This window comes from Erithacus rubecula (genome assembly GCF_903797595.1).
Source record: "Erithacus rubecula genome assembly, chromosome: 6".
Lineage (NCBI taxonomy): Eukaryota > Metazoa > Chordata > Aves > Passeriformes > Muscicapidae > Erithacus > Erithacus rubecula.
Genome location: NC_136688.1, coordinates 48,946,237 through 48,961,192, shown reverse-complemented (window position 1 = coordinate 48,961,192; position 14,956 = coordinate 48,946,237).

The window sequence follows — 14,956 nt, the reverse complement described above, 5'->3', positions numbered from 1 at the left end:
ACTGAATCCATCACAAAGCAAGTCAGCCTGCAGCAGGATGGAGATGCTCTGACATTAACTCCAGAAAGAAATGAAGTGGTCTGAACCACGGGATCCCAAGGGCTTTCAAACACTGCTTTATGGATCTTAGGTTTTGAGCAGAAAAGACAACAGGTTTCACTTTCCCCATCATTTTTGCAGCATGTAAAAGCTGAAGCTGCTGGGCCTGGTTTCTCTGCAGAGTTACAGCAGCTCTCTGCAGGGACACGTGCCATCAGGGCAGGGACCATTTCCAGCTCAGCCCTGTTTGCACAGACCATTCTCTGCCTGTCCAGGGCCTGGACACCACCCAGCAGCTGGGCAAGGAAGCACTGAGCTCAGTGGGAGATTTGCCACTAACTCTCAGGGTACTGAGCCAGCACCCAATAGAGGGTAATGCAGCCTGGTTAGAGACCAGGTACATTCCCCTGAGGATTTTTAATACCCAAAAGTAGAATTTCATGTTTGGTGTTCTGACTCTAGGGTTTATCCTGCTGATCACCTGCATTTGCATTGTATTGAGCTATTTCATCTGGAATCTGGCAGTAGCTAGCACTGCTGTCTCTTCTTACCAGTGATTCAGATACACACATACATTGCCAGGTTGGATGGGGCTCTGAGCAATCTGGCCTAGAAAAAAGTGTCCTTGCTCATAACAGCAGGGTTGGAACTACATGATTTTTAAGGTCCCTTCCAATTCTCATCATTCTATGATTTTATATAATCTCAGACTTGGGATGGCTCTGCAAGCTCAAACTATTGGATGAGATTTTATGAAACCATAGTGAAAACTTGGCTTTTTATCTGGCTCTCATTCTAGATTGCATCTGGGTTTAATTTGTTTTTTGTATCTTCCAAAGGATTTAATTCTTTTGGGTGATTTGTCCACACCTTGTTATCCACTACCTGCATATCTCTTACTATATAATTTAATACAGCAAAATACTGCTTTAAGCTCATATCTACAGCCTTAGAAATAGTTGTTTTGAGTAGTATTGATCTTGTCAGTACTAAATGTTGCAAGATATAAAACACACAAGAATGAGGGAAACTATCACACTTGGAAATTTTGAGACTCACATAGATATTTGATATTTCCAAAATGACTCTGAAAGCACAGGCACTGATACAACTCCATGGTGAGGTGACACAGTTTTTTAAGTCAGTGATGAGGAACACACATCAGAGATAGAAATATCAATATTGGACATGGGGGACTTAGAGGACAGAGCAGAAAGTTAACATTTCAAGACTTCAAGATAGAAAAGGCCATTTGGATCTGGTAAACAAAATCTACTAACTAAAAGGAACTAACAGAGGTGTCATTCTGTTAACCAGTCAACCACCTTGTGCTAGGCAGAAATGAAGATGTAGGGAAATAATGAACTGAAGGGCAAGACAAGCCATAAGAAGTTCTGTAAGAGTTCAAAGTCTCACACTTGCATAGCTGAGTGGATGCTGGCTCATCACCCTGGGGATGCTGGTCCCACAGCTGGGGAGTCAGGGAGGTCCCTTGCATGGTGCACAGAGAGAGAGGCCCCAGGACTGGGGCAGAGCCTTGAGAGAGCCCTGTTGAGGGGACCAGAGGAGCTCATACCCTGCAGAAAGCTGCACACTGCAGGCCTGGAGGCAGCTGGAAAGGACATCTCACCTATCCAGTCCTGCCTTGACTGGCCCTTAGAGGGTGAGGTATCCTTTTGTAACCATGAGTGAGGATTTGAGAATCTCTGTGGATGCACCTGCAGAGTCACCAGTGCCTTGTGAGGATGATGGGGGAGAGGGAAGCTGCTGGAAAGGCAGGATCTGCTCATCTGGTGGGTGCACACAATGGTGGCTGTGGATCTGGTGGCAGGGCTCAGCTCTCTCCACGTGGGCAGGGGTTTCTGTCCCCACTCATCCTCTCCTTGCTGCACTATCCACCCATGTCACACACCACCACACACTCCTGTGCAGTCCCTCTATCACCTGCTGGAAAGGAGCAGCAACGCTGGTGTGATTAAAGATAACGAGCTACTGATTAGCACTAGAAAACACAACTGAAAACATTTCATTTCAATTGCCTTTCTGTTGAGTTAATTAATATAAAACACAAAGCCTCTTAGCTGTATTACCCTGCCTGCTTGGCACAAAGCACTTTGACTGAACAGGTTTGCAATTAATATTTTGTTGGCTTGCACCTTCCATTAGAGCAACATAAGAAATTACAAGCACCTTTCAGATGATTGCCAGTGATGCAGCTACTCCTGGGCTATTACTCACTTGCTGTGGGGATGCTTGAGCTGCAGGGAAGGTGCAACACCATCCTTCTTCCAAAAGCACAGGACTTCCTGAAAAAGCCATATTAAAGAGAAATGTCTATGGACTACCTGCCCCACAGTATTTAAATTTGTCTTTATACACTGCTTTAATGTCTGTCAGCTGCTTGAAGAGGCATCATTCAGGAGGTCAGTGAAAACTTTGGCTGTAACATTTGGGAGAGTATTTTTGATCCCAGACTGATGGTTTGGAAGGTTCAGGTCCATGTTTTAGTTTGAACTACAATCAGTAAGGCCATGAAAGCAGAAATAAATGTTCCTATTTGCTAGGTTACCCTGCATATGCTCTGGGTTTACAAGGCACTTGTAAACCCTGTGGACATATCTGACTGCCCTCTCCTGGAACATGCTGGAGTTGCTATTGCATTCTTTCAACCAGCTGAACGTTAGACCTATGGAAATTACTTTTTTGCCATTTTAGAGTTATATCATGTATACAATATATGTATACAACATATGTGTAACACATACATGTATATAGTATACAAATATAAACTATATGTTATATGTGTAACATGCACTGGCACACATATACATGAACCAAATGCATAAATAAGGGAATTTTCTGCAATTCTAACAGCATGGTTATAACTGATGTACTTCCTCATGCAACAGTTCATAAGTATACCTGCTCTTTTTACAGCTACCAATATTATAATCTTACTAGATTTACTGAAAAACATTTAAGTAACTGGTGCAGGTATACCCATCTCTAAGCTACATTCCTTCTCATACATATATATATCACATTAATCATAGCAATGACTGAGTATAAATCAAGGACACACATAGATTTATTGTGCTTTTTCAGATTGCCACCTATTTTTTGGCAACTTCAGCAAAAAGCATACATAGAATTGGAATCTCTGTAAAGAATTAAGTAATTAATACAAGGGGTTTTAACAAAAACCAAATTTCATATTTTTATAAATGTTATTTGTTTGGAGAAAATTGCACTAGTTTCTGTCTAAATTCACTTTTAAGGAGTGCCTTATAATCAGGTGATAAGAGATCACCTAGAGCAACCAAGGTTCACATTGTTGCTACCACACATCATTGTTCTTTGCAGATAAGAGCTTTTCTCTTGGGCAACTCAGAATCCCAGGATCACAGAATGGCCTGGGTTCAAAGGAACCTTAAAAATCATCTGGTTCCAGCCCTCCTACAAAGGACAGGGACACCTTCCTAGACCAGGTTGCTCAAAGCCCCACCCAGACACCTGGGGAGCAGAAACATTGGGTTTCATCACTCCACATCAAAATACCTGGCCTAGTTTGAGTTCTGTATTAAAATGCTTAATTTGTCTCCAGTGTGGGAAAGAGGATGTGTAATTAATCATTTAGGAGCCTCATTAGGTTTGCCCTATATTCAGTATTACATTGCCTGAGTTCTTTAGACACCTGGAAGTGTCTTGCAACATCTTCTGCAAACAGATTGGCACCTCTCATTAGCACTGGTTGAAGCAATAAAACCAATCAAATTCATTATCCCTCCTTTATGTTGGTACTACTCCATTAATTTTAACAGCCTCCCTTGACACATGGAGGTATGAGTGAATACCAGAGGCCTGCTTTGCTATTTTTGGAAGCTGACTTCAATACAGGAAGGTCAGAAAAGCATGTGTGGGTTTGTTTAAACTTTTTTTTTTTTTAAACCTTCTAATTTTTTTTAAATTTGCATTAACTCATTTTAAGGCATTTTTTTCTAAAGAGAGAAGCTAAAGCGCATATTTAGCTTTAACAGAAAAAGAGCCTCACATTTTAAAATTAATGCTAGGAAACATTTCAATGAGAATTAGGGGCCTGTCTGTGTCTTAGGTTTATGTATGTTTTTTAAAAGCTGGCATTGATACTACAGGGACTACCACAAGGACAAATTCAGTAAAAGAAGCAGGGGTGAGCTGCAACCATTCTTTCCTATTAATAAAGGCAGGGATGCTGAAACTCACGGGGTGGGAGAGCAGCTGTAGCCCTGTCCCTGCTGCCATCTACACCACAGCTGTGCTGGGAGAGCTCCTTGGTGTTCACTGATGCTATGAGCATTGGTGAGCTGGGAAGAGACAGGACACCATGGACATGCTCTGAGAGCCTAATGGATGTGCTACATAGGATTTCTCTGTGGTTTAGTCACCCTTACAGGGGAAAAAAACAATTAAACCAACCAAACAAACACAATAAAAACCCCGCAAACAACTCTACACTATGTGAAACTGCTGTAAGTAAAATATTTTAAACAAAGAACACTGGGTAACACAACAGAGTCATCTTGTGGCATCATATGGTTGCTAACATGGGAGACATTGCCATAGTCACCAGTGATATGTCCAGCTTTTCACTCGGCAGCCCCAGGAAGACTTGAAGAACATCTTATGCTCTACAAAACAACTGCATAAGCCTGTTCTGAGTGATGGACTCAAAATCTCTTGCCTAATCAAACTAATCTCTCAAGCAGATAGTCATCAAAACCCAGCATTCCTCTGTGGCTGTGAGGAGCTGCTCTGCAAAGAGGGGTTGGAGTGAGATGAAAATGGGCCAATCACCTCTTCTGGACAGTATCACTGGAATCAGCAGGGGAAAAGTGAACACCAGGCAAAAATGCACAGCAAAAGCAAAACATGAGAGTGGGCAGATGTAAGATCCATTAGCTCGTTAAGGGTGGAGCTGCTGGCCTGCTGGGAAATTATTGTCCACTTCATGTCTTGATATTGGAAAGAAATTAACTAAAAGAGTCAAGGCAGTTTTAGCACTTGAGCTGCTTAATTATGCCTTTTAAAGTTGTCTTTGAAGCCACAGAGCAAAGGATGAACGAAATGCTCTCTGAATGTCCTTATTAGTCATTCCCTTCTCTGATGGCAATAATAATTACATTGTCCTACACTGGAAGGAGTGTTCCTAGCAAATCCCCATACCCCACGATAACATTTCCAGCAGGAAAGGCTGAGATAATGATGTGGGTAATTAGAGCTCTGGCTGTAGGGTAGAAGAGCTACGGTGGTGAGCTGTGAATGTCCCTCCTGGGCAGAGCATCCTAGCCTCACCTCCCAAAGCTTAGGCTAGAGGAGAAAATCCTGCAGCTAAGGGGAAGTCCTGCTCATATTATTTGATTCCTCCTGTGTGTGGACTCCAAAGGAATTTCCTCCCTTATTGTTGTGGCTGCAGACAAAATGGTAGATGAGATTTTTTTTTTTTTTTAATATTTGATTTTTCTTTGGTTTTAACCACTAATAGCCACCATTATTGTCCTCCAGTCTGTGTGCTGCATGATGTACCACAGAAGCTGCTGATGAATATCTTGACTCTATTAAACATTGAAACCTATTCACTAATGGCAAAAGAGACCCATAAAAAGGCAGTATCATTTGAGCAGCACTTTTGTACCATTGATGCTTCATCTGGTGTTTGCAAAGCAAAACTGCTCAGAAATTGCATCCCTGGAGCACCTGCACCTGCGGTAGCAGGAACTCTGGTGAAGCAGCAGGTAGGCAATGGTAGATTGCAGTGGGACTTACCCTGGCAGCACCTGACAGAGGCATGAATAATGGAGGGACTCATTAATCATTTACAGAATAGCTGTTCCTGTGGATTTATCAGTATTAGAGACTCATGTTGAAGTCTTTCTCTTTTGATCCCAGTGAGCATTTTGTGCTTGGCAAGGTCATGCTCTCCCTAGGATTGGAAAAGTCACACCAGGAGAGGGTTTTGCACCCCATAGCTACTTTGAGATACCTGCCCAAGCTCACAAATCACAGCGCTGGTCTGAGCACAGACTGGCCATGAACACAGAGAGGCAGAGGCATGCACTCCTCAAATAACAAGAAAACGTGAAAGGAAGCAGGAAAAAAATTAAAATACAAAGTTTAAAACTGCTCAAACGTGTTTCCCCATTCATCTCTGCTCCGTGCTCTCTCTGTAGCTGTCCCCAGGCCGCCTGTCCTGCCGTGCCCTGTCCCGGGCAGAGCCGCCCGCTCCCGGCGCTCCGGCTGCAGCGGCGGCTCCGGCCGCAGGAGGGGAGCGCTGCCCGCTGCTGCCGGCTCGGCCGGGAGATGGAGCCTGCGGGGGGTGGATCCAATGGGGATGGATCCTGGTGGGGATGGATCCTGCTGGGGGTGGATCCTGGTGGGGATGGATCCTGCTGGGGCTGGAACCTGCTGGGGGTGGATCCTGCTGGGGATGGATCCTGCTGGGGATGGAACCCGGCTGGGAGATGGATCCTGCTGGGGATGGATCCCTGCTGGGGATAAACCCCGGCTGGGGTATGGATCCCTGCGGGTGGATGGATCCCTGCTGGGGATGGATCCTGCTGTCGGATGGATCCCTGCTGGGGGATGGATCCTGCTGTCGGATGGATCCCTGCGGGTGGAATGGATCCCTGCTGGGGATGGATCCTGCTGTCGGATGGATCCCTGCTGGGGGATGGATCCTGCTGTCGGATGGATCCCTGCTGGGGGATGGATCCTGCTGGGGATGGAACCTGCTGGGGGTGGATCCCTGCTAGAGGATGGATCCCTGCTGGGAGATGGATCCTGCTGGGGAAGCGGGCCTGTGCCCCAGCCCCTCTCTGCGTGATTGGGGCGCTGCAGGAGCCCCGGGCCGGGCGCTGCAGGGAGCGGCCGGGACCCCCCGGTTCCCCGGGCCAGCCCCACAGCCTCGCCGGGAGAATGGCTGTAATGACCGCGGGCAGCCCGACACCGGGACCCCGAGCGACAGCCGAGTGTGTGCCACACGTGTTCCGGGGCTCTCGGCCGGCCCAAAGTGCCCGGTGCCCGGCAGAGACAATGCGCGACAGTCCGGGTGTCGCTGTGCCCATGACAGCGCATACTGCGCTGGGGGAGGGATGACGCGCTGAGATTGCTTCTGAAGCTTTTATCCACCAGCTAAGCTTCTTCTGCAGAGAACCTAGAAAAGAAAAATCAAAAATTCCCTCCTTAATGTACATACAGGTTTTTTCTGGTTTGGGTGAACCTTTCTAGATGCTTGTTAGCTCATGGTGTGCCTGCTCTGGTCACTGCCTGGCTGTAGGAATACAGCGTTCAGTGGCTTAATCAGAGGTGGGGAACTGTGGCTTCAAGGTAAATATTGGGCTGGATCCGAAGCTTGTTGAAGTCAACGGGTCTCCCACAGGGCTTTTTAATGAGGCCTATCATTAATTCCCTAATGAAGTTAGCCGCTTATCTTTATTAGATGGACTCTTCAATGAATTGATTTAATCTAGAAGACTTGTCCTCCCTGACAGATTTTCAGAGCCCCATGCACTCCTGCCTCTGCGCAGAGCCCAGCCTGCCCCCAGCCAGCCGTGCTCTGCTTCCCAAGGAGCTAATCAGCCCATCTCCTCTCAATCAATAAGCATTTATTCTAATTGAAACCAACATCGACTGGATACCAACCAGGAATGCGAAATGCTCTATAAATAATGTGCATGAGCCGGAGCCTGGGAGTTGGCAGTGGCAGGGCTGTCAGTGGGAGTGCTAATGGGGGGGACACATGCCACCCAGTGATCTGTCACTCTCCCAATGCCCTATTTACAGCTCTCACCAGGGAGCTCCCTGACTCACTTTGATGATGAATTAGCTTCCTCCGAGGGATCAACCTCCCAGTCCCCCATTGCAACACCTAGCAGAATGCATTGCCTAAAGAGAATTCCTCATTAACATATAAATCATGATGTATTTCTTTTTGGCACCCCAGGCAAAACAATGGGCCAAGAGTTTCCCCCCATCAAGCTTTTCCCTGAAGGGAGAACTTTCATTGATTGCTAAATGGAAGGTGGAAAGAGTGAAATCACTTAATTGTATAACTCCTCTGGTGTGCTGCAGTGTAGATTTTAAGTAAGTATATGACTTTCCCAGCAAGGATGCTTTCTCCACATTTTATTGCAGGACATGGTATGACTCTTCCCTATCATAACTAGTTACTATAGTAGGTGTTCAAGTGTTAGTTTACCTGCAACATCAGGGTCTTTTGAATACCTCACCTGCAATGGAGATAAAACCTAAATTCACAGATAAGGCTTAAGACCAGAAATCTGTAATTCCTGTACAATCTTTTGTAGAGAGATCTGTTTTCTCCATGCCACATGGTGCAAGGACATGGGTCTGTGAGTCAGGAGATGAGCAGCCACTGCTAGCACTGCTCTGTGCTGAAGTTAATAAATACTTTTCATAGTCAGTCTGGGAAACACCAGCAAAAATACCTTGAGGCATTTGTGTTTTATATCTAGCTCTGCTACAAACCTGTAGGGTGATGGTAGGTGACTGAATGGACAAGTTAGGATCGTCTGAATTTGTGAATTTTCAGTTCACTCACTAGAGGAAATAAAGAAACTGTCCCAAACCAGCCCTGCTTCTCATTGGTTGGACTATGCAGAAACTCGTTTCTGACTCTGTACTTTCATTTGTGTATGCCATGGGCTGATAACAATGTGGCAGCTCTATCTGCCAAATCTGGCTTGAAAATGAGGACAAGAAGCACCACATTGTCCACTGAATCAGATGAAGCTTGGTAAGGGATAGCACATTGTGGTTCCACTTCAAGCCTTATTAATGTGTTCAGGAAACAGAGTTGGCACAGCAAGCAGCAGCAGCAGGAAGGAGATGTTGAGTTCTGGAGTCTGCAGTGCAGCCCCCTTGGAGCACCCTCTTCTTCCTCTGGAGCTGCACCAGAGATGACATACAGGACCTACCAAAGGCATCACCAGCATTGTGTCAGTGCCTGGAGAAGGAATGAGCACTATGAGATTAATGAGCACTATGAGATAGTTATTTTTGGGTGAATGGCAGGGAAACCTTCTCTGCCCATCCTGTGTGCTCTTCTGACTTCCACACCAGCAGCACAGCCCACGTAATTTATCCTTCCCTCAGCCTCAGGGAAGCCTGTCCTGCGGCTTCTCCCATTCCCTGGCATGTCTGGTAGATGAATCAAACTTCCCATATGGTGCATTTGGCAAAAGGAGCCTGTCTGGAGAGCACAGCAGATGGTCCTTAAGGAATAAGATGTGGTTGCTCCCAACAATACCTCACCCCAGACAGTGCAGCAGAAAGCCTGTGAGTGTCTACTTTCCAGTTCATAAATGTTCTTTTTACTGGAGTCTCCATGGTCTCAGGGCAGCTGCAGAGAGGGAATAGCTGAAATACGCAACAGCAGAGATCAAGGTGAGAAGTATTTCCCAGAGTGTGATCATTCCCAGGGCAAGATCTAGAACAATTCCCAGCACATCCTTCCAGCCAGCAATCTGCCACCCCCTGAGCTCAGCAGCCCAGCCTGTGCCCGAAGCACCACTGCCTGCCCTGCCCTTCCTCTCCTGCCTCCTTTAAACCCCACTCTTTCCCCACAACAACTCTTCTTCCACAGGCTTTCTCCTGTGCTTCCCCACCTGCACTCCTCAGGTTGAGGATAAATGCAGTAAACCAGCACAGGCACCATCTTCTTTTCTCCTCTCACCTTTCCTGGGAAGCTTTCTAATTTCACACTAAAATCAATAGACAATTGAAATTTTGGCAGTTTCAACAGCAACAACAATAATGGTTTCACTGTTGCAAATTTGCCTTTTTGCTGTCGTACCTTCTCTCAACGCTAGGCAGCAGCTTACCTGCCTTTACATCAAACACTAAGTGCAGCCCTCCAAATTTAAGCACACACAAGCCAGCTCACCCTCCCTTCGACCTTCTGTTTACTACCCATTTGCTACATTACACAGGTTTAAAGCAAGGATACCTTTTTTTCTTGTTTTGTGTTTACACTAGAGAGATTGGTATCAGTTTAATTAAACCATCTTAAAATAATTTGGTAGCAGGCACTGCTTTCCCTGTGCAGACAGCAGCAGAGCACGGAGCCAGCACAGCTCCATCCAGCTCTGCTGCCCTGGGGCTGAGCCAGCTGGGCAAGGAGGGGAGCCACAGCAATGCAGCCCGGGGCCACTGCCTCCACCAGCACTGCCAGAGGGAGAGCTTGGAAATTCCAGCAGCTCTTCTTGGAAGGGTGTCCTTTGTTAACAAGCAGGAATGTTAAAATGCAGGTGCCATTGCTGCAAGGCGGGCCAAGAAATAGGGCACAGAAGGCATGTTTCTCCTGAATCCCAGTGCTTTTTATTGTTTATGCTTCACAGCATCCATCAGCTTCATTCGTGCAGACTGGTATTTTCAGTTTTCCAACTCTTTTGAGGTGTTTTTCCCATACAGGCCAGGCCTTATCTGGTACACCAGTGTTAATCCACAGCTGTCCCAGCACCATCTGCTGATCTAGTCCTCCCTTTTTGTTTTCCCTTATGTTTTTCAGAAATTAGTAGAAAACCCTGAAGTTCTGACTGTTTTAACTGCTGAATACTTCCCTCATGATTTTTAGCTGTGGGCTCGAGTCACGGCTGTAGATTCTCTTCTACTGACTCATATGAGGGGAAGAATTTGTCTCTGTTAGAGGGCTGAGTGATCAAAATGATTTATACCCATCACGCTTTTATCCCTTTCAAATTTACCGTGTGTCACACAGACCCAAATTGTAAATGTCTTGTGAGGAAATGAAACCATTAAGAGTGGTTTTGAGCATGCCAGCTCTCAGGGAGCCTCAGCTGCCCTCAGTCCTGGGAGCAGCACAGTGACAAAGCTGCCCACCAGCTGCCACCAGCAAGGGTGGCTGAGGGGTGAAACAAGCCAAAAAGAGACTTATGATCATGTGTGCTGCCTTTGGCTGGGGGAGAGTTAATCTTCTTCCCAGTGGCTGGCATGGAGTGTTGTTTTGCATTTGTGCTGAGTGCAGGGTTGGTAATAAAGATGTTTTTGTTATTGATGAGCAGAGCTTACACAGAGCCAAGGCCTTTTCTCCTTTCTGTACTGCCATGCAGGGAAGTTGGAAGTGCAGGGAAGGCTGGGAGGGGACACAGCCAGGACAGAGGACCCCAACTGACCAAAGGGATATTCCAGACCATAAGATATGTACAGTACATAAAGCAGAGGGAAGAAGGAGGAAGGGGGGACATTTGAAGTGGTGTTTGTCTTCCCAAGTCATCATCACATGTGATGGGGCTCTGCTGTCCTGGAGGTGCTGAACACCTGCCTGCCCATGGGAAGCAGGGAATTAATTCTTTGTTGTGCTTTGCTTGTTTGTGCAGCTTTTGCTTTCCCAATTGAACTGTCTTTATTTCAACCCACAAGTTTTCTACCTTTTACCTTTCTGATTCTCTCTCCAGTCCCTCTGGTGGAGGAGTGAGCAAGTGGCTGCTGGCTGGGGTGAGACCAGGACATCGTGGAAGCTGCATGCCTGGCTCCCAGAGCAAGCACAAGGCTCGTGGAGAACACAGCCCCTTCTTAGGAGAAAGCTCTCAGCAACATGGAGCAGTCAATAACCAGTGTATGAATCACCCAAGGACACATGGGACCTTCTCTGGGGTGCACCAAGGGCAGCATGACAGCCCCTTCCCCAAGAGCCATCACCTCAGCCTGGCAGAGCCCCCACAGCTGGGGAAGCTGAGCAAGGGCATGGCTGTCTTAGCTGCTGCTGTGAGAGAGCAGATTCCTGCCACCAGCACTGAGGCCAAGAGTCAATACAAAGGAGTTGCCTGCTGCTCTTGTCACTGGGGTCATGCAAAATGCTTAGCACTGTTGCCATCCTGGCCTTACTCATTGTGCTTTTATAATCCAAGTTAATGGGTCTGCAGAATCCCTTTGTGCAGTACTGTATTTAGAGATTTGTTCTGAGGCCAAGAGCTTTGCTGCTACTTACATGAACTGTGCAAGCTGCAGTTGCACAATATTAAACATCACTAACCAAGTGTTTTATCTGGTCTGTTGTCCCAGCCCCTCCTGTATACCCATTTGCTGGCATGATGCTTATCTGGCCATGGGGTTAGTCAGCTCAGGAAACTAAACCAGCAGAAAACTGACCTGGCAAAAAAAAATTAATTACTTTCTGCTAGGTAAGCTCCTGCACTGGCTCATTGCAATGTCTGGGAGTGCCTCTGAGGGCGTATCTCCATTTGGGAAAGTATTTCCATTAGGCAAGAGGGGGACCATGCCAGTGCCAACCAAAGTAATTTTAAAGCAGTGTGACAGAGCATATCAGTTGCCCTGTCATACAAAGGGGCACAGGAGTCCAGGCAGGGTGATGAAATGCAGTATCTCACAAGTTCAAATTTGAGATGTTCTCTGAAGTCCCTTATAGAACAATGCTGCTGAGCAATTGTGTTCTTCACCTTGTGTTTGCAAGCAGGCAGTCTGGGGAGGTTGTGGAATCTCTCTCTTTGGTGATAATAAAATAACACCTAGGTTCAACCCTGTGCCATTAGCTTTAGGTGGCCCTGCTTCAGCAGGGAGGTTGGACAGGATGACTTTCAGAGCTCCCTCCCCACCCCAACCATTCTGTGATGATTCTGTGTCCCATTAAAAACAGTGCAGAAGCAGGTGTAAGCACAGGTTGGAAGGCCCAGCCCCAGGGAGGGGAGCCAGAGGGCAGTTTCTGATTGACTCAGTCTCAGTCTGCACCGACAGTGGATGGAAAAGTGGGTTTTGTGCAGCTCCCTGGTTCTGGCACCCACATTTCCCTGCCTCCCTGGCCTCCAGACCACACTCATGCAGCCACATGTTCACAGCAGGAAGTTCCCTGACTTAACACTAATACCTGCTTCAGGTTCATTTCTGTCTCTAATGCCTGTTGATCTGTCTGGCTGTGAAGCAGCCTGGCTGCAGGGGGTGGTGCAAGGGAAGTGGTGGTAAAGCTTCTCCAGAAACACAGATTCATATCTGTTTTAGTGGAGTACAAAACCACAAGGGCAATGTTCCTATACCGTGGTGCTTCCAGCCACACCTGCCACAGCTCTGCCCTTTCTCCTGTCCTTTTATGTCCCCCTGCCCATTTTCCAGCCTTTCTTTAACAATATAGTCTAACCCATCAGCAACTTCCCTCTTCCTCTGGCACCTATCCCACCAGTTTTTTCTCATTAACCTCACATACTAATTTAAATTTCTTTGCTCAGAAAATTTCCTGCCATTTTAATGGGTGACATTGGTTTTCAGGGAGCAGGAGCTCAAGTACCTGGCAGAATCACAGAGGCAAGGGCAGACAAGGAGTTTGTGAGACCCTTCTGGCAGTAATGAGGTTCTGCTTTGGCTTGATGGACTGAAGTCAGATGCTCCTCCTTTCCTTTTGAATTGAGTAACCTCTTTCTTTTTATTTGTTACCCCATTTTTATTTTTTTTTTTACTACACTTTACATTCTTTGAAACTTTTAATCTCTCTTCCTTCAGAAAATGTAAAGGTTTTATAGTAGCCTCTTTACCTTGAGCTCCAGCTTTTTTGGATAATAAAAGATTATCCCCATCTTGGACAATTTGCACTCCAGGAGGAGTGGGGAAGGTTTGTAATATTGTTTCAAAAGCTGCTCCAATCACTTGGGAGATTCTGTAAAAGCCTGTGCTGGTTTTGTCCCCCTCAGTTGCTGTTTTCTCTCAGTGTTTGGATTTTCCCACTCCAAGGCAAAATTCTCCCAGCTCTCTCCTGCTGGTGGCCATGCCCAGAGAGCATCTTTAAGCTCCATTGCACTGAACCACTGATGCTGGGGGGGTTTGCTCAAAATGAGAGAAGGTTTGGTACCACAGGGGAACAGCTCTCAATGCTTTTGGTCACTTCCAGTCACTTTTGGACTCATTTCTATTTTCCATCAGCCCTTTGTACTGGCAGGACAGGGCTGTAATGAGGAGACACACAAGGTTTCAATGTCCCATCCTTTATTAGTCCCTTTATTACTGCCTTTAAGCCTTTGAACACCTTTTAGGGATATGGGGCACTGACCTACACTTATGGGACATTCTTTTTTCTTCATTGGGACCCTTATGAGGTTCAAATTCAGCCCTCCCCTATTTTCTTTCCTAGCTTACAGTTTTTTATTTATTTCTTCCTTATTGCCTTGGTTTGGCTTTAAAATTTTAGCTGTCATTCTCCCTTCGTCTGGTATGACTCTTATTTTTAGCTTTACCTGTACATTTCACCTTCATAGGTTGCTGCTTGCTCTAGGAACTAATAAGACATTTCCCAGCTACATTTTTGTTTTTCCTTCAATTCCTGTATTTTTAATGATAGGCACTGTGAACTTTTTTCTTTCGGCCCTCATTAATCGTGCTTTGTTTTTACTTATATTACAGCTTTTTGGGGCTTTTAACAAGCAGGTTTTCTGTGCCCCTGTATCAACTATAAACTTTAATTTTTTCCTATGGTGAATTATTTCTGTTTTTGCCCATTTTATTATACAAATCTGAATCATCTTTACTTTTTCTTTTTCTTTTGTAGAAGGATCAGCCTCCCAATTATTTAACAGAATTCCTAAGGGGCTGTTTTTAGGTATCTTTGCTGGCACATTTTTATTCGTAGAGTCGTTTTTGCTATTTTTTTTTTTTTAATTTCTCAAGATTTTATTCAATTTTTATTCAATTGCCCCTAGCTTATTTCCCACTTCTTTAACACTGCAATATTACTCCTCTCTTCTCCACAACAGTGTATTTTACTTTACTTTATGAAATTTGGATTAATAATTAGTATTATACACACTTTCATTCATTCACGCTCAATCACAACAAGACATAAACACAAAAATAAGGTACTTTTCACTTTTTGAGTTAGTTTTTAATATTTACTCAGGGGTAT